We start from the raw sequence: 26,742 nt of genomic DNA, 5'->3' as shown, positions 1-26,742 counted from the left end.
CCTGATCCAAAGCCCACTGAAGTTTTCAATGGGCTTTGGATCAGGTCATTAATGCCTAAACAAGATTCAGATGCCTAGTCATTTTCAGATGTCATTTGTAGAAATGGATCTGAGCTTCAAAGTTTAGATGTAGATCTGAACATTCCAGGACTTTGGCTCAGGTTCACCTCCACTCACCTGCAGACACAATCTGCAGTTTCCTAACTTTACTTGTTAAGTATAACACAGAAAGAGGTAAAAAGTATGGCTTTGTTTGTAAGAGATGGTCTATATGCAGTGTAACACTGGTTTTTAACAAAACCCATGGTGCAATCCCACTCTATACATAAGAACATAAGAGTGGCCAGATGGGTCAGACCAATGTCCATCCAGCAGGGCGGCCGGCAGAGTGAAGCAGCCAGCAGCCAGCCGCAACGTAGCAGCCAGACAACGGAGTGAACAAGGTACTTTCTTTCACACTCCCCCAACCAGGGACAAGGTGAACTCTGCAGCTGCACCTCTGAAATCTGGGTCTGCCCTGACTAAGGACAACAATGTTGTAGGGGCAGGAGCACATTAAAGGAACTTCTGGCTGTTGGATTTATGAACCTGAGGCAAAAGGAAACTACACAGTGTACTCTGGGGTGGGTTTTTTCCTCATGGTTTTATGTGTGAGAATCCTGCTTGGGGCATTTTCCCAAGTTAATATAAAGGGGAAAGGTGACCTGGCACTAAGTCTCTTTTCTACACTCAGGCCATGTCTATACTGACGGCGGCAAATTCACCGCCACCAGATCGATGTTTCTGGATCGATTGAGCGGTCAGTGTAGACCTGCTCAGTCGATCAGGAAGTCGACGCTGGTAAACCACCCCCTCAAGTAGCGTAACACTGCGTTGACAGGCACAGCACAGTGTAGAGAGCGCGCAGAAGGGAAGCAGAGCAGTCAACGTGAGTTACGCAAGCTACTCTGCATAGTTTGCGTAACTCCCGTCGACTGCCGCCGAATCTCCAGTTAAGTGTAGACCAGGGCTAAGTCTTTGTGCTTGCAAGAGAGGAAGTATTGCCTCTAAAGGGACCCAAGGGGTGTGAGTAATTATCACAGATTACTGGATGGGGACTCGAGCCAGTTGTGTTGTATTGTTGAAAGGAACCCCTAGATATTGAACCTGGCCCTTGTTGCTGCCAACTGCGCCTGGCAGAAGGGTTACACACATTTGAGTTCCTTCAGAACTCTTGGGTGAATACTATCCAATCCTGGTGACTTATCACTGTTTAATTCTGTTCCAAAACCTGCTCTAAATGACACCTCAATCTGGTACAGTTCCTCAGGATTTGTCACTTAAAAAGAATGGCTCAGATGTGGGAACCTCCCTCACATCCTCTGCAGTGAAGTCCAATGCAAATCATTCATTTAGCTTCTCCATAACAACTTTGTTTTCCTTGAGTGCTCCGTTAGCACTTCGATCATCCAGTGGCCCCACTGATTATTGGGCAGGCTTCCTGCTTCTCATGTACTTAATGTTTTTGCTGTTAGCAAAAGACACAAAAACTAGTTGCTCTTCCAGTTCTCTTTTGGCCTGCCTAATTACACTATACCACAAAGAGGGGAGCCAAACTACTGGAATTTAATGGCTCGCTCTCTGAAATGTATTGGCTGATGGATATGCACTATATTCTCATTTGGTGCTAATTTACTTTAACAAAAATCTTATTGACTAGTAGTGCCACATGAAAGAGGTTTCTATTTGGGAAGGGGAAGGGGAGAGGTGGGTGTGCTTTTCTCTTGTGTATAAAACTCACATACAGTAAGGAGGGGGAAGAAAGCTTAGTAATTTATCCTCATTAAATAAGAGGCACTCAAGTTCACCCATCTTAGTATTTAGATTTCTAACATTTGTAAATAAACATTTTTTTTAATTGTCATTTTTTAGCAGTCTGCCATTATGTAATGTAATTGAATGGGTCTCTTTCATTTGACTCTCATCAGATCCTACCCATATTTTATCGTCCATTCTCTCCTCCTTACTAAGGTATAGAGAATCTCCATTAATAGATCCTCCCCTAAGGGATGTCTCAATGCAAACCATGAGCTCTTCCACACCTGTCGGCTTTTCCCCAGCCCTTAGTTTAAAAACTGCTCTATGACCTTTTTAAATCTTACATGCCAGTAATCTGGTTCCATTTTGGTTTAGGTGGAGCCCATCCTTCCTATATAGGTTCCCACTTTCCCAGAAGATTCCCCAGTTCCGATCTAAACCTCCTCTCCCTACACCATCATCTCATCCACGCATTGAGACCTTGCAGTTCTGCCTGTCTAACCAGCCCTGTGTGTGGAAAAGGAAGCATTTCAGAGAAGGCTACCATGGAGGTCCTGGACTTCAATCTCTTACCTAGTAGCCTAAATTTGGCCTCCAGGACCTCTGTCCTATCTTTCCCTATGTCATTGGTACCTACATGTACTACAACCACCAGTTCCTCTCCAGCACTACATAAGACTGTCCAGATGTCTCTATTGATCCTTTGCAACCTTTGCGCCTGGCAGGCAAGTCACCATGCGGTTCTCCTGGTCATTGCAAACCCAGATATCTATGTTTCTAATGACTGAATCCCCCATTATTACCTAATAATTAGATCTTCCTAATAACCAGAGTTCCCTCCCATGGAGAGGTATCCTCCATCTGAGAGGATACCATGACGTCTGGAAGCAGAGTCCCAACTATGGAATCATTTCCCTCTGCTCCAGTTTGATGTTCTCCTTCTCTGAGACTTTCATCCTCCTCAAAAAGGTACAGAGGCTGTCAGACGGGGGGGGGGGGGGGGGGGGGGGGAGGAGTTGGATCGTTCAATTGTGTCCCATCTCATCTATGTACTATCCTCTCCCTTTGCTCCTCCAGTTCAGCCACCCTGGTCTCCAAAACTTGTACGTAGTCTCAGAGCCAGGAGCTCCTTGCACTGAATCACACATATGCCACTCGCCCATAAGGCAGGTAATCATACATGCAGTGTTCAGTACAATAAACTACACAGTCTTCACTCTGTTGCTGAGCTTCTGCATGCATTCTCTTCTCATTCCTGCAGCTCTTTCCTTTCTTTTGTTTTTCTCCACTTTAAAGAATGTTAATGAAGTGTAGCTAGCCACCCTCTCCCCCTTCTAAACACTCCCGTTACCTGCTCCTTTTGCTAGCTCCTCTGGGACGCTTAGGAGTGGGCTATTTAAAGAAATAAAATCTTTCAGAAAACCACACCTGTGTCATGGATAATTGCCCTCAAACTAGATCCAGCCCACCCCATGGCTATCCCTCCCTACACAACAGGAGTAACAGAAAAGGGTTTTCCCATCACAGAAGCCCACTCTGCAGCTGGTGTAAAGAGGTGTCACCCAATACCTCTTTCTCCAATGTGCAATCATTTCAGCTTTAGAATGGAGGGCTGGGTCTGCAAGGGATAGCTCACTGTTGCACTGCCCAGGAGCAGCCAGGTTGGGAAACAGATGGGGACATATCTAGGCTGCCCTCGTGAGGTGTGATTGCACCACATATAGGACATCCCATGCTAGCTAGATCAAATCTAGCTCAAGAAACAATAGCAGTGAAGCAGCAGCAACACAGGTGGTGGCCACTCAAATATGCACACACTCCAGGTCCCGCGTGGGTGGGGCCAGCCCAGGCCATTGCCTGAGCTGCCACAGCTTCGCTGCTATCATTACTCGAACTAGCTTTGACCCAGATGGATCGGATATGTCTACACATGGTGCAGTCACACCTCCTGCAATCGCACCCTCCAAAGTCTGACATGCTCTCTCGTGCTCCCTACTCCTCACTGATTTCAATGGAACTACTCGAGGAGTTGGGCTCTCCTCGGTGTGATCAAGGGTGGCAGATTCTAGCCATACATTAATAAGTGGGGGAAGATGGGATGGAAGGAAGAAATTCACAGAATCACCTGTCCACAAGAACTCCCTACGTGGTCAGAAAATTGAGCAAATATTTTACTAGGCTCAAAGGTCGCCATGGGCTTGGAGGTGCCTCAGGTTTTGGTTGCCCAATTTAAGACACCTGAGGCCTAATTTCAGTAGTGCTGAGCAACTGCCTCTGCCATGGACTTTAATTGGAGTTGTGGTGCTCAGCATCTCTAAAATCAGGCCCAGCTTGCCTCAAGTTGAGCACCAGCAGTCAATGGCCATTTCTGGTTGAAGGAAAGATGGTGATTAGAGGGTGAACATGAGACCTCAGAATCCCCACGTAACTGCCTGGTCTGCAGCCCAGCTAGTATCAGACTCAGTGCCCAGCACCAGCACCAGCACCTAAAGGAGAAACAATTTTTGTGAAGGGATAGAACTTGGTGGTACAGAACATACAGAGGTGCATGAAGGATCTCTAAGGCAGAAGTTCTCTCTCACAGACATAAAGCGGAGAATGGCTTCTCCTGAGGCTATCATTTATCAAGGAGCAGCTAAGCAAGCTGGCCTACTAGCTGGCTCAGAAAACCCCAATACACCCATTGCCGGCAGCTGCCAGAAACAGCAAAAAGGTCTAAGATACAAACAAAGAGGGAAAAGATTGTGTTCATATCATCCAAGAGTAAGTAAATCGAACAACAAAACACTCCTAGGCCTGATGTTGAACCAGGTTCCGATCATGGCAACCGTGCTCTGGAGCATGCCAAAATATTTCTGGAGGAACAGTTTTCCGTTGAAAGATGCAGTTTCCTTGAAATCTAAACGTTTTGTAGGAACGTTAATTTTAATGAAATGTAGAAAGGAAAAATCTAAATGTTACCGTGACAGTGCCAATGTTTTAGACTTATATTAAAATATTTTACTTTAATTACATGTAATATATTTATTTATATATTATGCATAACATTAATGTGTATATATTTACTATTAAAATGTAATAAGTCTCTAAATGAAATCAAAATACTAAAAAACACAATTTTCTGAGTTTTCATTTTGCAGGAAATTTCACAATTCAGGTTTTTGTTCCTACTCAGAATGGATTTCCCCCCCCCCCCCCACCACCACCACCACCACCACCACCACCACCACACGTGTTGGAATTTCCTACAGAACAGAAATTCTGGTTCTTGACCAGCTCAATGGTATACACTGGTCCAGACTCTCACAAACCCACTGAATCACTGATGTTACTCCAGCTGTATCCAGATGTAAAAACCATCAGAATGTGACTTGTGAAAGATATGGTAATTTCCTGCAATATCTTTGGGAGATCTTACTGTATTAAGTTTATGTAGGCCAGGGATTGTACCAGAGAAGTACTACCACCTGGATAATCTGGCCTCTACTGCTTCATAATGGAATCCCTAGAGATCCATAGGCAAAGAAAGGACTTTTGGATAACAAGCCTGAGTTTAAACAGAAAGAAGGCCCAGAGTCAGCAAATAGACAGGACCGCCTATCCAAGAGGTGCCCCAATCCTTCCTGGAAAGGGTTGGAAGGACTTTGACCTATAGAGGCCCCACAAGACTGATGAGTGGCCTCTGGAAAGCTTATTAGCATGAGGGTAGGTTCTTTTCATATGTTTTTTCCATAATGCTTTCACCTTAAGAATAAACATGCTGACTTAGAAAGGACTGTGGGATGACTTAAAATGTCTGGCAGCCAAGCTGGTCCTAGCATAAAGAGAGTGAAGTGAAGACACTGGCTGTTCAGGCAGTCTGGTTCACTGGGGATATCACAGAGTAGGTAGGGAACTCTGCAGCCCAGAAAAACTGGGGTCAGGAAAAGGTGAGGTGGGTCTTCACCCAAGAGAGGTGACAGCTGTGGAGTCAGACATCTAAAGAGCTGGTGTGCTGGTGGCAGACCACAGAGGGGGAGTACAGGTGCAGTTGCCTTAGAGACCTAACCTATTGAAAGCATTCCCAACAAAGCAAAAACTGTTTGATTTATTAGCTGATCACTTGTTGCATGCAAATGGGATTAGTGTATCACAAGTGAAGTCATGAGCGAAAGACAAGGCAATTAGTCCTAATGGCCAAAGCTTAGTCCTCAACTTCCTTTGCACAAGGAACAAAATCCTCTCCCACTGCACCACAGAGAACCAGCAAACTGCTACTACAGCTGAAGGAGCGTTATGGCAACTGCTGGCTGTTGTGTAATGACCAGCTGATCTGCGTAGCTGGGGACTGCCTCCACAGGTCACACTTGTGCCTTCAGCTGGCCAATCCTTCCCTGAAAATCCCTCCGTGTACCCCAGCATACAGAGGTTGCATGGTCCCACAGCTACTCTTTCAAAACCTGGTAAACCTTGTGCTGCCAGCATATTTCGGGCCTTGTATACCTGCAGATTTACTCCTAAATTGGTGTCTCTTATTAGTAAGAAGTCTAAATTACCCCATCAGCAGGACTAAAATGGCTGAGAAGACCGATATTGGGCTGCAAAAGTTTTCCCTTCTCAGTGATCAATTCAAATCTACTCTGGGAAATTTACAACCAAAATCTGTTTCCCTCTAAATGATAAATGGCCTCTGAAATTTGTCAGGGGTCTCTCCCTGCATCTATCCTACACATTTGTAAAGCATCCAATACAGTGGTATTCACTCAGGTAAGGACAGGGATATAAATAGGTGTCCCCATCACAAATTGTAGTCTCAGCAGATGATCTTTCAGGTCAGGAATGGGATGGGGCACAGGAATCTTGTATTACTGCTCCTGTTCTGTAGCTAGAGGGTCCAAGCCTGCATTCATGAGATGGGAAAATTCCTTTAGTGTACCAGTTTTACACATCACACAGAAGAAGTTGGCTCAAAAGGAAAGGGTTACAGACACTTCTGCTGTCTAGTACCTTTCATGAGCACTAAATTCATTGAAATATATATATTCATTTTCCTCACTTGGCTCAGGGAGCCACTTCAGGGTATGATGTTTATTCATTTTTTATATGTGTTTTTCAGCCTTGATGGCAGATGTGCCATCAAAGGTCTTTTGATCAGTAACAATTGCTCAGAAGCACTAAAAGCATGTAGAGGAAATATCTGAAAGGTGGGCAGCAGGAGCTAGTCCATAGCATTTATCTTAAGTGTCTGCCACACCTCCCTCCTCCTTACCATCCACTGGATCCCAGGCACTGCTACACACTGCAGTAGGGGGCATCTGCAGTTCAAGAGAAGTCTTTTGGCCCTGCATCCTCTCCTGCTTCCTTCCACCAGATCACAGTCTGGAAGCCAGTCCCAGAGTAACTCTTTTAAGGGTGCAGATGAATGTGATACAGGGGAAGGAAGCTGGAAGTGAAACACACTCAGCTTCTCCATACATAGCAGTTAAGAATTCTTTTACAACAGCTTAATATTCTTCCCATCCAATTGCAACAGGAACGGCTAGGAGGAAAATATTAAGCGATCAAAAACAAACAGTAATACACCTAAGGGGACAAGTTCTGCTCCCTTTAGTCTTTCAGGTCTTTAATTCTGTGTCCATAACCCTGCTATTTGAGTGCCTGCCCCTGCAAATAAACCCCCTGGTTCAGCAGGGCTGCTCGTGGACATATATGCAAGCAGGATCTGATCCCCAGCTGCACCTGAATGGGCTGCCAGCCTCGAGATTTTAGCACAAATCTTACAATATTTGGTGGTTTTTTTAAAGCCCCAGCTCCTGGTGTCATGTGAACACTTATGTTTAAATAAAAGCGGCGATTCCCAGGTGAAGTTTCCAGCCTTCCTGGTTGCAGAGTAAAGCCTGAAAACGTGCCCCAAGTGCACCCTACAGATTCAAAAACCAGAAAGGGAAATAAAGAACCCAATCTGTATTGACTTTTTTCCCCTAATATCTCATGATATTTAAGCCAATCACATGAGTTTGGCAGGCCTAATTCATTATTTTTGGATGTGTGAGCTTGGCAATATTGTAAGAATGTTTTACTGTAAAAAAACTAATCAATAGGGTTTTATATATAAATGAACTAAGATTCACAACTGGCTTTCAAAACTGGGACTCAAACTGGGTGGCGCAAAATTAACTGGTATTTTAGAAGCAATTTAAGGTGCATCAGTTCTCCACTAGCTTCTGAGAAAAATGGACTATCCTGACATCTTACAAATTTAACTTTCACTGTAGCACTCTAGGAAAGGATTCCTGACCTCACTGAGGAAAGAAATTCAGCTCTTTGACACATTGATTTGAGCCTGGGGGAAAGATAGAAATTCTGCAGCCAAGCTTTTCCAAGTCTCCATTATTTTTAAAATAGAGTGTTTTATTCAGTAGGTGAACAAAATGTGTACCTCCTTCTTCTCTTCATTCACCCAATACTAGTAAAGCTACACAGCAACACTACACAGCAACTTCTGGACACAAGATGACAATCACATCCAATAGGAACAGAGGGGAATTTAAGCAGCCAGAATGTAACATGAGACTCTCTCTGATGATCTAGGCTGGCCTTGAAATGACACAGCAGCCACTTCTTTTGCAACTGAAAGTCTTGTAAATTGTGACAAGCTATCAAGAAGCATCTGAAAGGCCAGGAGACTTTGGCTTAATAAATAGCAGTGCCTGCTTTCTCTATTTGCTTACAAAGTTATGGGCAATCAAATTAAAAAACTATAGCACATGAACCAACTCCTCATCCTTAGCAGAGCATGTGCATGTCCTATTCTCCCCATTGGCAAACGAGTTAGGTCACAAGGACTGACTTCCTGTGTTGCAGTGAAGATGTCAGATTATTTCTGAAAGCTCATGCAGTGCATTGTCTGATGAGGTTCACTTTTGGGGACAGGAAATCTCTGCTTCTTACCCAAATGGATTAAAAAGAAAACAGTGGCTGGTTAGCAATTTACATTGATCAGTGGCCCATATTCCAGAGTTCATATTCATCCGATTCAATTCAATATTCTCAAGCCTTGAGACACTGTTGCTTTAAGAGTTCCACACAGATGGAAAACTAGATTCTACTGGCTATGCAATGCACTGGAGTTGCGGATACCAAAAGCCTGCTACCTCTACAAGATTCAAAGGCACTGCAAGAATTTTGTCTGGGGAACGTAGAATGGTTTTTGGCTGAAAAGTCACCCCTTCAAACCTGCTGGAACACTGCTGCCCACTGAGCATTCACTGCAGCCAATCAATGGGAGACTGATTCCTGACTTGCTTCTAGTTTCTCCAGTATTCTGTGTATTCCTCCACTCAACCTGCTTGAATTGCAGGATCTGACGTCTACTTCACACTGCACAGATGTTTCTCCCACGCTACTGCATGGTTACTTTTCAAGGGACTTCTTAGAGCAGATGTTCCTGTGTGCATCCTCCTTCCCTTTACCATGAGCGTCAGGCTGCATTGCGGCTCTCCTTTGGATCGAAAGAGAAATAAATTCCCACACCAAGCATGTTTTGCTTTTCAGTTTTCTTGGCAGCAGCACATAGGGCCTGCTCTGCTCCGTTGTTGTCCTCCTTCCCCACAAAAACACTGCTGCATGCAAGGCTTTCTCTGGCCCTTGCACTTCCTTAGTCATTGTGTTTCCCTCTGCAATTTAATTTCTGGCACAGTACTTTTGAACTTTGGTTTGTTGAGCCTCTGCCTGCTGTGATTGTAGCCATTGCCCGCACAGCAGCTTCCTCAACTATTTCTTCCACTGCCTGACAGCTGTGAGTGTAGGCAGAGGCACGGATGCCACTACGCAAAAAGCCTTTATAGCGCATGCGACTACTGTTTGCCCCCCCCTCTCCGTGGTCAGCCTATCTGTTAAGCCTTTTCCATCATGCTATGGCAGCTCACTGCAGGACTGCCACTCATTTGCACCTTGCAGTTTGATTCCCTTGGTTGGTTTTGATCACAGTTTTATTCCTGTGGCATTAGGGTTGGCTAGCAAGAGCTGAGAGAAGACAACAGATCTCTCTCTAGCAAATGATCCTTATCTGCTGAGCCCTTCTAATTGTTTCTTTTATTAAGGAAAATTTAGAGGCTTAGTATTTTACAGTTCTTTTTACAATTCACCCTCTTATAGAAAAATTGCATTTCCTCTCCCGGTTTTCATTTTGCAAGATCATTCTCTTTTTCCTTTGCATTCCCCACCCACTCTTGCTCACTCTACAAAACAGAACTTTTCAATTTTAAGGGGGTGGGTGGTTACAACTAGTAATCCATGTGTGTTGTGGAAATGGAGAATCAGATCACTTTCCACCTTCGATGTGATTCTCTTGTTTGGAGAGTGAATGATGCCAATTGTCAGCCAGATTCTGTCCCCGTGACTCACACTGAACGGTGCCTTGTTCCATGAGTGAAAACCATGGGGTCACTCATGGAATAAGGTGCTATTAAGCAGAGTAAAGGAATAAGAGTCTAGCCACTATGCAACTGACCTCAGTCCCCATCAGTGAATGGAAACAAAAGTTGTGTGGAGTGGCACTGGGAGTGGTGGGGGGGGGAGGCTGAAATTCACTAAAGTTTTTCCGCCCTTTCAGAAAACATGTCCATTCATGTTTAGCTGCTTTCCCTTGTTGTGTGAAGTTTTTCACACCCACGCATGAGAGGGTAGGATTGTCCATCTGCTCAGCAATATTTTTAAGTCTCATTGGATCCAAAATCCAGTGCTAGCAGTGGGCCCATTCCAGTTCCCATTAAGTCAAGGAGAACCTTTTCTTTAAGAATTTCATTCAGTTTCCTTGAAGGAAAGTCTTGTCCATTTGAGCGTTTCCCCAGAGCTGCCATCAATGGCAGTGGGAGACTGCTTTGATGTATACTGTTCTGCAAAAGTTAGAGAACTCAAGTGCAAGCCCCAGATCATCCCAAGTTTGAAGATATCCAGTTCCCACCTGAAGTTTGCACCTTGGCTTGTTGTCAGAGATGTGACCTTATTTCACTACATTTCTGTGGCTGCTCTCTGATCTGGGTTGGAGTGGCCCAGTGATTCAGCTGCTACCTGAAGAGCTGAGTGCCATTCCCCTACTCCTCCACAGACTTCCCGTATCACCTTTGGTAAGTCACTTTGTCTTTCTGTGCCTCAGTTCCCCATGGATAAAGATTATTCCCATATGAGAGTAGTTCTTCCATTTCTCAAGAGATGATGGGGTGAGTACACTAACAATTGTGAGGTGCTCAGATATTACATTGATGGAGGTCATGTAAGTACCATAGACAGAATGAACGTCTTTGTTGAAAGCCAACAATTGAAACCACCATTCTTATTTATAGTAGCACAATACTCACATTTTATGTCTTATTTCACTGCCCATGCTATGCCAAATAGGTGTTCTTGTCAAGACAGATCTGATAGCCTAGTAAAATTGAATCTAAGGCAAAGAAGTGCTTCACCCTGGGGGTTAGAATTATTTTATTATTATGTGAATATTCATGTTAGATTTTTAAATCAAGGCACTGTATTAAGAGGCAGCTCGACCTACTTCGCTATTCCATGTCAAGTACAAAATGCTCTAGTTAATTCATCACTTAATACCTCAAAGAAATCACCTAAGGTTCTTGGAACTGTTACCATTTACGTTCACGCAGCAAGTTGAGAATCAATAATAGTTAATGGTGTTTTCTACATCAAATGTGAAATGCGTTGCAAATAAAGCCAGAGATGCTGTCCCATCATATATTTGCATCCTCCCCCTGTGTTCTAGAATCCCACCAAACTGACCCTTCATCCAGGAACTAATACCACTAATAAAAATAATCAGTATAGTAGGTTATGATAAAATCCAGTTTCATCTCCCTAAACACTTCAACATTTGCTGTATGTCCGTTGGCTTTCAAAAATCCATTAGGACTGGAACCACGTGGACAATTTTTCCTCCCCTTTTTTTGGAAGAAGATATTTCTGGAGCCAAAGAACTTGTAGGGTTACATTAATGAGAGATAGAAGGTGAGTTAGCCAGAATGTAACTCAGGATTCCTTTGGATCAAAGGGCAATTAGTTGGCACCACAATCCTAGTCAAAGTGCCTGGATGGACTTTAACATTTTCGGAGTACTTCAAAGATTGAAAATTAACTCTCATGTTAATTTTCCTTCAGGTTGCTTAAGTCTTTTAAATGCAAGAATGCAGTAAGTCAAACTGTTCTCTGTGGATGGCACACAGCATTAGCATCTTAATGTTAGATAACTATTGTATACGGGACTGAAACCCTCAGCTGTAGCACAAAAACGTTGTGATTTCCTTTATATATTGGGTTATATTCTACAATTTATTATTTTTAAACACACACATCTCCATTAAGAATTCTGCCACAGAATATTAGTTGCAGCTATAGCCCAGTAATAAATGAATGAGAAATTTGGCCCATATATAGAGAGAATATCGACCATTGCATTTATTGTTTTATCCAACGGCACTTTTGGTTTAAAAAAGCATCTGACATGAACTATCAAGAATATACAAGGTATATCAAAAATAACTGACCAAATAATGAACAAAATACCAGGGTGGTTTTAGTGCAGTAACTGGAGAAGTTTTCTCAGACAATAGCGACTAAAACAAATACACTTAGACATACAAAAGACTGTGTCCTTTTAAAAATATTTTATCATACTGTAGCCTATGGTTGAATTTTTTGTTTTTGTACCGTAGGTAAAGCACATTACATACTATATATTCATACACATGCACCCGGTGACTATATGGGGAGTTTTAATATGGGAACCACACTGCCCCTTTCAGTAGTAAGCTTCCTCCTCATGGAGAGTTTCTACAGCTTGGTCTACACCCAGTTTTTGTCCTGCTGTAGCTATATTGGTTGGTGATGATGTTAAACCAAAATAGTTAGCCCCAGTATTGATGTAGTTGTACTGGTATAAATGTGATTTATACTGTTATAGCTCATTCCCCTTTCCATATGAGAATACGCGACAGTGGTAAAAGCTTTAAACCAGTATAACTGCATCGCCACCATTTTATCTAAGCCTGCTAGAATGGTTCCAAAGATAAAATCTTACCTGGAGAGTTATTACAGCTGACTCAGCTGTTTGGGGCAAGTGGAGGCTCAGACTGGGGTGAAAGTCTTTGTGTCTGCATACTTCACACTCTGCCATAGGAAATAAAAAATGAGCAGTCAATAGTGGGCTATTGTTTTCAGTTCAGGCCATATTACTACTAAAAGTAAAATAAGTATCAGGGTGAATTCAAAGTGCCAGTCCACTTTGGGGGAAAAAAGTTTATGGAATCTATTTACATGGGGAATAGTATTTAATATTAACAAACACTTGTTAATGCATGCTTCAATCCAGCAGAGAAAAGTATGATACAATCCAATGGCTGGAAGTTGAAGTAGACAATTTTCAGACTGAAAATCAGGCGTAAACTTTTGACAGTGAGGGGATTGATTTAATATGGGTCATGGTGGAGCTCCATCACTGACAATGTTTAAAAATCAAGATTGGATGGTTTTCTAAAAGATCTGCTCTGGGAATTTCAGGATAGTTCTATGGTGTGTGAGATACAGGATATTAGGATACATGATCATAATGGTCCCTACTAGCCTTGAAATCTACGACTCTTGCTCCACAGACCTGTTCCCTGACAATGAAAATCACCCTACTGAAGAGGCCCAGAAACAGCTACATGTGCCACTTACTTCCCTCTTGAGCACTATTTTGCTTGTAGTGGCCTTCTGGACAAGGATGAATTTCACCCTTTCTAGTTTAGTGAAAAGAAGTCCTACTTTGTACTCCTCTTAGCCATGTGGAGACAGCACAGCTAAAACAGTGAGCTGGATTCGGTTCCTTCTTGTAGATTGTCAACAAAACTGATTACTAAACTCCAGTTACAGGGGTGATCTGTTACAACTGGGCAAATCCATTCAAGGCAATGGGTCTGAGCAGATGCCAATCAGGGCATTCTTTTAATATGGGTTGGCTGCCCAAGTGTAACTGACAGCAGAATTAGGTCTGCAGAACCTTACTATGGCGATGATGTTGCAAGGAAAGAACCAGGTTGACAAAGTCCTCAGCCTGAGTTCCCCATACTGTTAGCTAGAAAGAAAACATTTTTACTTCTAAACGTCTTACATTTGATCTGGAAGTTATTATTATATAGAGACAGTAAACATGGAACCCCGCAATGCCATTTTTGCAGAGTCCCTCTTCAGAGCCAAACCACACTTTATTGTACACTCCATAAATATTAGTCTGACACCCCTCATTAAATGTAAAATAAATTCCGGCACTGAGGGCAGATTGTTTATTAATTCTCTTTGCAGGATGGCAATTTTAAATAAAGCATAGTTATTCACAGACCTGCGTCTTCTTATATCACTGTATATCAGGACTAAGTCTATGGAAGTCAATGATGCAAGAGGAGAATTAGGCCCCGTAACTTTACATTTGATGCATGGGGATTGCAGACAAGCATCAAAGGGCTAAGGAAACAACCAGCGATACTGGAGAGGTCCAAGGTCACACCCCACACCCGCTACTGCCACCAGTTTTCCAGTGCATACTTGCAAACTTTTTGAGAGAAGCAAATCAGACATGTTTTATCTAAAAGTAGCTGGCGGCTCAGTAACCAAGCTCCATAGAAGTTTCATTTGAAATGAATGGCAGGCCAGAAAAAGCAGCAAAGGAGGAAATTGTTTGTTATTCCTTAAAAACAAACATTTTTAAGCACAAGTTGATCATTTAAAGCTTCCAAAGAGGTGGCATGGACTCTACCCTTGAAGTCAAGGTGGCAGTTGCATAGAGGTCAAGCAGGACTTTCTTGGAGCTGGAAATCCAGCATCCCATTCCATTGACAGTACGGTATCTAAAATGCCTTCTATAAACCTTCAGCATCTTTTAAACCTGGGGCCAGGTCCTCAGTATCATTCTGGATGCTTTACAGAACTAACACAAAGCTGCCTTAAAGGGGCAGCTGAGGATAAATAAAAGTTCTGTGTCACACTCTCTATACCGCACAGCTGCAGAGAGAGAGTGTAGAAAAATCAAGGCAATGTAGATGATCCTGGGATAAGGCCATTCATAGGCAACTGATCCAGCTAGCACAACAGAATAGCCCCCAAAGGAGTGAAGGTGTTTCTCCCCTATTTCAGGGCAGATGAGGATTTGGCCATTAATTCTAACTCTTTACTTACAAATACTGAAGTCAGTTAGAATAAATATGAAAAGATCCTTGAAAAGCTACTAGTTAGAGATACATAAATCTAGGATCAAGGCCCAGGTTTAACTTGGCTTGTGTTCACCATTAGAGCAATACAATTGTTGCACTCCTTTACTATCATATTTTCACGATTCCTTATTCCATTACACCTGTGGCATCCTGGCTGTCCAATTGCAGTGTGGTAGACCTTCTGGTTGGGATTTTCAAAAGAAAGAGGAAGTTAGGAATCCAACTAATTGAAATTCAATGGGAGCTGGGCACCTAATTCCCTTAGGTTCCAATTCAGGAAAGCCTTTAAGTGCAGAGTTAAACGACAAGCTTAAAGTTAACTCTCACTGAAGTTAATGAGACTTAAGCGTGTGCTTATGTGTTTTCTTGAATAGGGAAGTATTCAGCATGTTTCACCCCAATTAGGTCCTTGAACTCCCAATCTCAGGACCCAGAATGTCTAACTTGTTACTCGGTAAAATAGCCAAATATTAAAAAAATACGGACTCTTTTATATGGATATAGATTCAAATTAATCTATTAAACTTTTCACTAGTTTTAGGAGCAACATATGAAAAGAGACAGATGACAACTTTCCTAGCTTAATTTAAACCAGCTATGACAACATAGGATTTAGCTGCAATCCAGTTAATGATTCCAATACAAGAATCCCACTAGTTGTTTACATGTTTGGTTTTCAGGTTTTTCCAGCCTCTTTTAGAGGTCTATATGATGCATTGTTAATTGGTCAAGTTAACACTTAATAAGGGCAGATTAATATACAACAAATGAGTTGGTGAATTACAGGCTCTTTTGCTTTCTTTAGCAAGATCTATAACTTCTGCCTTTTCCCCTAGAATGTTCTAAAAAGGCCGAAAGGTCACCTTTTAAACAGGAAAGTCTGAAGTGCAAGTTAATGGGGACACATCTTTGGTGTTTACTTTTTTCTTTTATTGGACCTTAATTCAAAACTATACACATTAGGGCCAACCCACTCTACCAACTGGAAGATCAGAGTGTGGTTCTCCTCACTATAGGAGCCAATAGGGGTTGGAAGCCCATTGGTACACACAGTACGGCCTTAACGTTCTCCCATCCAAGAAATTTCTGAGCTAGCCGAGGGAAGGAATTAGAAAAGTCATTGACCCCACCATTCAGTTTGCTACATAGTACATTACTTTACCAGTTGCACCCATTTTCCAAACCCCCATATGCAATTTACACCATTGTTGACATCATAGCTGTACTTTACCTCCAAGGGAGTTGTGTCCCAAATCTGAAATTTAACCCACTGTATCTCTTTTCAATATATACAAGTTTCAGCTCAATGTTGCCTTTTGATTGTGCTTCTTTGTCACTTCCGAGCTGTTTTTATTATACTCTGTCATAAATTGTATTCACACTTTACTGTACTGAAAACTAGTATTTTTAAACTGACCATCCGTAACCCAAGATGAGTCCGTGGACACAAAGCAGAGGGATCTCGTCAATTTCTCCAATGTCTAGATACAGAAAATGCAATGTGTGTGTCCTATTTTGAATAAAGTATAGAAAATACTACAAGATGTGAATATGACTTTTTTATGACTGTCCCTTAAGTGCTTCCAACCATGGATAAAACAAGCGTTGGCAAGAGCCAAAGGGTCTCACACTGACTTTTTAAAAAGCATTTATTAGAAATGCCCTGGATACAGATAAACTTTCTTTTGCTCAATATTTATTATGGTTTCACCTGACTTGAAGTAGGGACTGCCAGCACTTTGATAAATGGACTGAAAGCTTGTCTAGTTTCACAAAGTATCTTTGCACCCTTTACTGAAATGCAGAGCTGTGAATCTGCAGAGAATCGCAATAGATATCCCTACACTCTTGGGGGGGAGGGGGGGGACTATTTTAATAGATCAGAAGAAATTACTGTCCATGCTACATTGAGGCTTTAATCCTTTTGATAGGGATGCCCATAGGTTCAACACGTAGAATACAATCTTAACAATCACTTCCAGCCCTTCAATACATGGGAAAGTTCCCAAAATAAAGTTTCTTAAATCTGCACTTTCAAAGAACGCAGTTATTGTGAGCAATATTGTGAGACAGAGAGACTCAATGGTAGCATTGATCCAGTTAAATTGCCATGATTTGGGGCTACATAGCCACAAGGAGTGGCATCAAACACTCTTAGTATTGACCAATATGTGCTCCCACTGAAGTCAAAGCATGTTCTACCATTCACTTAAATGGGACCTCATTCATTGACTTTGAGGCGAGCAGTTTTTTACTGAGCACCTTTTAAAAATCTTCCTCATCTAGGAACCTGTAGAACTCACTTATATGGAATGGGTGGGATTTTCACAGGCAAAAGGGGCCATTAGGTGCTGATAATAAGATTTAACCTTGATTTGTGCTGGGGGTGGGGGGAACCCTCACAAAACCTTTATCACAGCCCCATATGATAGGGGGCTCGGAGGGCCAGGTGGTTAGTGCAGCAGATCTCCAACCCTTTGTCTCACTGTCAGGGGGTGGCAGTGGTGCCTGGCCCCTGTCTCCAGGCCAGGAGTGTTTGCCCCCCCTTGCCCTTAAGGAGGGTGTGATACGGAAAACCCAGGCCCTCCCCCACCACTGGGTCCCAGGCCAGGACCCTGTGGGAAGTAACACTGGCAGATTCCTCTCCAGAAAGACTAAGTCTTTCACCCTAAACTACCTACGTGCCCCATCAGTTTGGGGCATGACTCCTATAGTCCAAACAGTCAATAGTTTCACAGAGTCCCAGATGAGCAGGGACCTGCAAGACCTGCAGCTTCTTGATATTGGGGGAAGGTGCTGGTGGGTGCCTTACCCACTATGTAGTCACCTCTCAGGCTTCACCTGCTGTCTGACTTCCTTGGAGAAGGACTCTTCTCTCCTTCAGCCTGTCCACCACTCCTTGCCTGGGCTTCTAAGCTCCTTTAAACCCGCTTCTCCAGGTCGAGCCTGCTCTGCAGGCCCAAAGAAGCAGGGCTCCCTGGGCCCAGTATTGCCTTTTAACTCCTCTGGGCACAGTGCAAGATTTGTATACCCCTTCTCAATTGTATACATGCCACATATTTTACAGGGGAAAATAAATGCATTAAACTATTTTTCCTATCTGTCCAGATGTTAAAATATCCAGAAAATGAGTGCAGTATCGCTATTGTTTTTTAAAAGCATGAAACACCCTAACCATAGATTTAAAAATCTGTTTCACAAACAATCGTAAGTGTAACCAAACAAAAGCAAGCAAGAGGGAGGAAGAGACTTTCTGGATAAGAGGTTAGTGGGAAAAAGATTTTCTTGTGTTATCCCTGAAATAAAAGTACAGGAGAACTGTAAATGAAGTTAAATGTCAGGGTTTCAATAGAAGCACAAACTATTTGAACTTCAAGGAATTCTGGTGACATCATAGTAATCAAGTGATGTGCTAGCCTCATGGCTCACAGTCATTTTCATAGTGTTACAGAGTTGGGCCCACGCAGCATTGCTTGGAGCCAAACTCCTTCAAAGATTAGGGATGTTGATTACCACAGAGAGTAGAGCTAAAGGTAAAGTTCAGGACCAGATCCAAACTTCCACAACATTTAGGTGTATTCAACATTGGATTTTAGTGCAGGACCATCTCAAATAGATACATACAGGTTTTTACTAGTTGTTCAAAGTATAATGTAATCAATTACAGCAATTCAGCTACAATTGAGCATACTTTTATACACAATTCCTAATAAACTCTAATGAAAGAAATAATTTCCTGATGCCTCTTTTCTTTCTAACCCCGTAGCATATTCCTAATACATTTTAAATGAAATGTATTATTGCAGTTGAAATATTGCTAGTTTTCCTTTCATGAGGTAAAACAGTGCTGGAACAAGAGATTACAAACTCTCCTGCTTCAGTTGTAATAGCATGTTAAACTACTGTGCTTTTTCTCTCTAGGTTTACAGAATAATTATTATAAAATGTTATATAAAATAATAAAGTGCATTTAAACATGTTCCAACACAAGATACCCAAATTACAACCGCACATTAGATAGTGGTCCTGATTCTCCATTACCTTGTATAATCATTTATATCCGTGAAGAGTGGGGGTAAAATGCTAACCCTTCTAGTTTGTTAGTATATTACCTATAAACTCAGTTTGCACAAGATGCAATGCAGTAGAGAATCAAGCCCTAAGCTTTTGTGCTGTTACTCGACTATGTATTGTACCTGATGTTAGATTTCTTCAGTTAGAATGCTAAAAGAAATAGATCAACATAAGTATCACTAAAAATGCCTAAAGGTTCACGCTGATCTCTCCAGAGAAAAATGAGGCTTGTTGTATCATCTTCAATAGTCTCACAACAAATCACACGCCATCAAAGTCAGTGGAAAAAGACTCCTCTTTAATTCCACTGGAGTTGGATCAAACAATAATCTGAAGAAAAAGGAAATTTAGAAGTTTTGACAGATTCAATGAGTCTTGATCTTTGTATGTTTCACCCAGCCATGATCACATTTAAAAAAAAAAAAAAAACAACAAGCCAGATTCACTCCTGCTGGTGTAGGGAGGCATAAGTCGCACATCTTTGCCAGCCTGGCCAACTGCCCCCTATGGAGGGCAAGTGGCAGTACTACCGCTCCTGGCACTTTGCACCACCACAACTCACCACTGGATAGACTTCTGCCCTCGGGGTCTCCTGCCACAATTACATGCCAGCTTGTGCAATATGGCAGCAGCTGCCATCTTCAGAAAATCCTTTCCAGAAAACAGATGCAGCACTTGGATGTTGCTGCTCTTTTTTCAAATTTCCTTCTGGTAAAGGTGAGCACATCCTACTACCTAGAGATCAGGGCATGTCTGTTTCTGCTCTAAAAGGGTGAGGCCTTAACCCAAACCCCAGGGCCAACCTCTGCCCTCAGTGACACTAGAATGAACCCACTGAAGTCAGTGAATTTTAAATTTACGCTGGTGTAAACAAAGACACAATTTGGCCTAAGACAGTCAATTGAGCAGCCTTAGAGCTAGAGTTCAGGCACCTGGTTCTACTCTCAAACTGGTTTTACACCATTGTAATTATTAGAGCTGCTAAAAAATTGTTGTTTTGATTCCCTTCCTCCCCTCCCCTGGGAAAATTTTCCCATGAAACAAGTATTTTTCATTTCATTCATAAATTTCACTCCCCACCTTCCTTTTTTTGGACCAAAAAAAAAAAAAAATCCCAAATCTACATTTTTCCAGCAGGGAAAAAAAGTGGGGAAGGGAAATTTTTCAAGAGGCAAAATGGGAAGTTCCCCTCTATTTTGAAACTGACAAGATTATTAAATTTAAGATTTAAAAAAAAAATCAAACCAAATTGTTCAGTGAAAAGCAAAGTTGATTGGACAATACCCCCGTTTTTCAATAAAAAACATTTGGTTGGGAAAAACGTCAACCAGCCCCAGTAATCACATTCCATTGACTCAGCTGGAATTACATTTGATTCATACCGGTGAGAGGCAGAATCTGGTTCCAAGAGCACATTGCTCTAGTGCACCCAGTATTTTCCAGCACACAGTTAGGAAACCTACGACTAACTCAGACTGTGGTCCCTCCTGAAGTGTCTATGGGCCAGATACAATTCAATTCTCCAAGTTCAGTGCATGTCAAAGGAATCCTCCGCCTGAGAGCATCCTCTGATGTCCCCATCTGGAGTTTAAAGATCGCTCCTCTCCTTTCAGAAGGTGGCAGTACAAACTACACACACTCCCTCCAAGAATGGGGCTTCAGGGGGGAAGGGTTCAAATTTTAGATCTCAAAAAGCCATTACACACACATCACTAACATTTTAAATAGAATCACTGCAGATTTAATAAGACACTAATTTTATATAATTTTTGAAAATGTCTAACTATAATATTTGATATAGTGTGCATCATATGGCTGTTAAACCAGAGACATTTCATAATCAATCGGTATTTCATATTATACTAGCTGTCTTAGAAAAATCTCAGTCAAATGATTAATCAGGAACTTTAATTGAAGGGCTACCCACAGTGCCATAAAACTAAAGGAGAAGGGGCCTGCATCATCTGTAAAGAAAGGAGTATCATCAACTTCTTTGATATACGGACAAGCTGTGGTCAGATGGAAGTTACACCTTTTGTACCACAGCACACTGGCCAATTTTCCAAATGGATATCTCCACCCTGAGCACAGCCAAAACACAGCATACTAGAACACTGTCTAATGACCTTCACTGCTAGGGACACTTCCACATCTTGCCCAGCCCACCCAAGCAGCAAGAAGCTTAGGACGTGGGAGCTCTCATAGTTTAAACTTTTACTTGATAAACCAAATGTTAAGAAGCTTTAATGAAGTGATCATTCCTCCTAGATGCAAGTGTGAGCAAATCTTTACCTTCCCCTTCTTTTGCATAGAAAGGACATCTGCCTCCATAATACTATTAGATAACCGACACAATCCATTCCCATTCTCAGACCGTGGAGAGCTAGCCACAGATCATCACATGGGAAGGTTGCAACTGAGAGGGAAGGGCAAATGGGACAAATGCCCAGTTTTGAGGGAAGAAAAAAAAAAGTGTCAGGCTGTCTGGGAGAGGGTTTAAAAAGGGGACTGTCCCAACCAAAACAGGATGTACGGTCACCCTAGCAATAAAGCCACTAAAAAGTCTGGCAACCTCAAGCTGCGCTGTGCATGGCAGATGCATCAGGGGAGAAGAACAAACAAGGCATCCTGGAGAGCCTGCAGAGCCCAATGGTTGGAGCAGTCACCACATTTCCTTACTCACCCCTACAGAGCTAAGGATGGAGGAATCATTCATATGTGGATATAGTCCCATCTCTCCCCCCAACCCCTTTATAGCCCACACACTGCCATAGGGAAGACCCTGATCAACTGCAGCTCCAGAGAGGGCATGGGTTAGACATTCACTGTGGAGCCCCCAGACTCCACTTCCCACTACCCATTTCCATTCCTTCGGTACCCTTGGGTCCATACAGGACAGGAGGGTGTCTGGATTTATCCTTTAGAGATTTAAATTATAGATTTCCTCTGGACTTGCTGTCCGTTTTGCTGTTTTCTTGATGGATAATTTAATTCCTCCCCCTCCCCTTGATTTTTCTGGGCACCAAAGACCGAGCTCTGCTTGGGCTATGTCCCTTTACCTGAATTGCTGCTGGTCAACTACCTTTTCCCATCAAAACAGCTACTTAAATAACAGTTGCACTGATGGATGAGAAGCTTTACGGCTGGCAAGGGGCCATAGAGCTCCACTTTGTGGTAATAATTGTTCACTATGGCTCCCTCTGAAACATCTAGCATTGGCAACTGTTTGAGATGGCACACTGGACTAGCCTGACCACTGGTCTGATCCAGCACGGCAATTCCCATGTTCTGTAAGCATGTATTTTTCACATGAAATACAAAGCAATTCTTACATACCTTCAGACTGTTTTTGATTTAGTCACACACCCAATGTGAAGCAGTTACCATTTTACTCCCCGCCCCTCACTTTGCCCCCCACCCTTATTTATTCTGAATATTTGTAAATAAAATGGTCATTGCGTGTGTGCACATGCACACAAGCTTTTAAGTGAGATGGGGTGGGGGAAATAGCTGAACCCAGGGAAGAGACCAAGAAGTATGACAAGCTGAGCAGTATGAAGCAGTGGGTGGAAGAACTCCACACCCAAGAAAGGCTTCTGGAACACTGGCAGGAGGCAGCAGTACTGTTTTTTAAAATATCACATTGGTGGCCATTTTAAATACCCATTGTTAGTACTTTTTCTGTGTGTGAATACGGACATGGTAAAATGGCCAGAATCAGGTACAAATGGTATTTTTGCGGGGATGCGGAGGAGAATTGCCTTGGTCCTTCTTGCAGTCTTTTGCCAGGTTATTGTAATTTAACACCTAAACTGGGGCGCATGAAGTTTGTTTCTAGCAGCTGCTGATTCCCAAGAGCTGAGCCAAGGCAAAGGACAGTGAATAAATTCACAAGTGGTGCATTGGCTCTGCACACAAATGCACTGTGCACGCCACCTCTGTGTCAGCTGATCAATTACCATTTTATTTGGATGTGTGCACCTTGGTTTGAACCCGGATTCTTTTGAGCTCTAGGTTTTGTATTTTGGGATTTGACTAGTTGTCTTTGTTCAGGTGTTCTACTCAGCTAAAGTGCTTTAGCTTTGGCATTACAGGTTGTGAAACAGACTGCATCCTGACATACAAGACAAAAGTACAGGTCTACTGTACATTACAGTGTCAGTGGCACTTCTATATACCTGTTTATCTCTACGGACAATGAAGGAAGCTGTGCTTTGCTAACAAAAGGTCTGACCCATATTCCTTGTGCACCCCACACTCATTATTATTTATAGATGGAAGCACTGCAAGACCCAAGTGGGATCCCATTGCACTAGGAACAGCACATATATGTGAAGACACTGAATTTATTTGGAGGCATAAGGCGTGTGGATTGGGATTCAACCAGTTGCTGAAGTTATTCTCATTCTGGAGCTAGAAAATGAATATGAAAAGCACCAAGTTTACATGAAAAATTCTTCACATTACTATATTATTATTAGATCAGTCTCCCATAAATATTTATGCTAGAAAATATTCTCAGTGAAAGTACTGGTGTCTTTGTTCAATGACATCAATTTAAGCATGAAAGGCTAGCAACGTAGCCATATCCCAGAATATATTCCAAGACCCAGACAAATATGAAGTGGTACAAACCAACAGTGGGAGGATCATTTATACTTAGTGACTAGCTTGTCAGTGTGAAAACCTCAAGTGGGTTGTAAATACAGGGTTGACTGTCTTTGGTTTTTTATATTTGCTGATTCAGCTCTGACAATCAAGGGATTTTTGTTGTTGTTCAATTTGACTAAGCAGACTAAATCAAATGATTTCATGTTTATTCTCAGTTTTGTTTGCCTTATCGCAGCTCAACTCCATGAAAATGCTCAATTTTGGCTGATAACTGGGCTTGGTAAAAATCCCTGGCATTTGCTTTAAATGCCAACTACTTTGAAGATGTTCCCATTGCCCTTTAGTGGCCACAAAGCCAGACATTTACATAGCAACAAGCAAACAATAGAACCTATTCTGTGTCCCTTTAAAACAAAAACAAACAAAAACAAAGCAAAAAACCTTCTACATGAAAAACCAGCATTGAAGGCTGTCGCCCATCAAAGGGGTTTGTAATCCTGACAATGCATTCTTCTGATTAATGCTAAAACAGATAATCTTCTTAATATTGCCAATTAAATGACAAAAAAACCAAAACACTTAATACCATGGTTTCCTTCAACCCTTGCTGTAATTTGAATGTGCATCTTTTTCATGGTCCTTGATCATTACTCAAATGAGGCAATGCCACACACACATGCTCGCTAAATATTACTTAGGCAGTTTTAAATGGGTCCATCAGTAAAATTCCAAGGGCTAGGGATTTAAAAAAAAAGATCTTATGCTACCTTAGAAGTTTATAATTAACGAACAATGACTCTCACACATTACCTATGTTCTATGCACAAATGGTAGGATTTTCAAAATTGCCTTGCGCCTTGTCGTCTCCCATTGAAGTCAATGGTAAAGCTTCCATTGACTTCCGTTGGAATGGAGTTTGGAAAATGCTGAGCTCTTTTGAAAATCCCAACCAGAGGAGCATAGTTAAGTAATCAGACCAAAACAGAGAAAATTCATGTGTTTCAGAATTAAAAGCAAAAACAGATCTCAGAAATATTCCTCTCCATATTAATTACCTGCATTTCTTAGCCTGGTTAGATGGTATCTGCTTCCTAGGAACAACCGATAGCTTTCTAGCCCAAGACTATCTCCCAGGCTGACAAACACCCCAGTTCAGCCCTCAAGCATTCCTTGTGCTCGCTCACCTTCCAACATAGTATGAAAAAAATAAGGCCCTGTTTTGATAGGGACAAAATGGTTGGTCAAATAGTTCTGCTAATTTCACAAAGATGCGTGATAATGTTTTACATATGGTCCTATGCTTTTTAACAACAGAAATTGAACACACATTTCGAGACAAGTTTGGTTGATATGCTGCTGATAGCATAGGATAACGGTATGCCTTTTGGTTTCAATTATTCTGAAGACAGCCTAGGGATTTACCCATTTGCCCAGAGCTAATGGGTTTATGGGCTCTTTAAGGAGCAAGATAAGCCCACAGATGTGACAGTGAACAGCATGTAGTCAGAGCTACTGCAGGGGCTAGAATTCTGGTGGACTGAGGTTGTTTAAAGGTATCAGAACAGAGGGTGTGGCATAGTCAGCATTCTTTGGTGCAACTAAAATACACGTGTGTTCTCATCCTGTTGGAATACTCTACATTGTAAACAATGTTCCATTTTATGAGGTCACAGCAGGCCAGCCCCTCAGCTGGTTTAAATGGGTCTCCCTCTGCTGAAGAGAATGAAGTACTACCCATTTTCACCAGCTGTGGGGCTGGCCCAGTTCATTTAGGTAAGCTGGCCAAAAGTGTTCCCTCTTTGCCAGATGACAAATTTGTGAATATTCCTGAAAAATCTGCTTTTGTCATATCGATTTTCAAAACTAAGGGGATGGGATAGGAGGCAGGAAATGTGCTTATCATTAGTCAACATGGCTAAATCAGCAACAATTACCTTTAAGCCAGAAGGTCGTATACATTTCTAATAGGTGTAAGGTCCCATACCAGTGCTTGGACTGATATAGTGACAAAATGTGCACGGCCAGCAAAACTGGATGGGGATTTACCATTGGGTTATTTACGTACTATGTACTGAGCACCAAGACCATACTTAGCATTTTACAGACAGGAGAAACAGTCCTTATACTTCAGGGAATGGACAGTCTAGTTCAAATACAGGCAAAATCAGATTAGAATAAACTATATCAAACTCATAGCTTTCTAAAGTGCTTCTGGATGTTTTACACCCAACTCTGATCTCACCTAAACTGATCAAGCACAAGTTGGTGTTATTACAGATTTATATTGGTATATGGCTGATCAGAGTCAGGACCTTTGAGTACAAGAGTTAAGGCATATTAAACAACATTCTTTTCTACAATATATCTTCTCTCTCTCTCTATTGATTTATTCAGATACAACTGTTAGGTAGATTATGCTAAAATGTTTTAAAGAATAACTACAACAGATGGAATACAAACCCCTAGCAACACCTCTATGGAGAGAGAGAGAAAAAAAATGGGTCAGGGATATACCAAAGAAAGGCAGAGAACCTAGTGAACCTTGGAAGCACTAAGGAGGCATAGGCAATGGTGTGTTAAGTTTCAGAAAGAGTTATAGATTAAGAATTGACAGTCAGACTTTCCCCAAGTGGATCCAGAAGGTAAAAACGCAAAGGCTTGATTCCGCTTGCACTGGTGAAAGTCAGGGCATGAGAGAAGAGAATCAGGCCTATTGACCTCAAAGGAGTTACTTGTGATTTACATGGGTGTAACCTGAGAGGGAATCAGGCCTACAGAGTTCCAGCTCCTTGCATTAGAAGTTTTTCTTCTGGGCAGAAGATCCTATCAATTTTGCAGAGGTTTTCAGCCCATTCTCACATTACAGGTAGACAGTTGTCACAAAGCATTAGATCTAAACAAGGTTGACAGTGTAACTGCGAGCTAGCCCCAGGCTTGGCAGGCTGTGCACCACCTGCAGCTTCCAGCACTGCAGCCATAGGGCAATAGTGTGTGCCATAAGAGATAGGCTGACATCATCTGCTGTGAA

The 26,742-nt window shown here is 42.1% G+C and overlaps 1 long non-coding RNA gene across 1 annotated transcript in view; it reads right to left on the bottom strand.

The window, feature by feature from the left end:
* Nucleotides 1–4,077: 4,077 nt before the first annotated feature.
* Nucleotides 4,078–26,742, bottom strand: part of LOC137154109 (uncharacterized) — a 40,361-nt gene continuing 17,696 nt past the window's right edge. Inside the window, exons 2-4 of the long non-coding RNA XR_010920074.1 lie at nt 12,863–12,951; nt 11,136–11,241; nt 4,078–4,283 (exon numbers count right to left, since the gene is read on the bottom strand). This is a non-coding gene — a long non-coding RNA (uncharacterized lncRNA). The remainder of the gene's footprint in view (nt 4,284–11,135; nt 11,242–12,862; nt 12,952–26,742) is intronic.

This window comes from Emydura macquarii, unplaced genomic scaffold, assembly GCF_026122565.2.
Source record: "Emydura macquarii macquarii isolate MOO-44397 ecotype Brisbane River unplaced genomic scaffold, CSIRO-AGI_Emac_v2 contig_1253, whole genome shotgun sequence".
Classification (NCBI taxonomy): Eukaryota; Metazoa; Chordata; order Testudines; family Chelidae; genus Emydura; species Emydura macquarii.
The sequence above is the reverse complement of the archived record's forward strand: the minus strand, read 5'-3'. Positions and strand labels throughout refer to the sequence as shown.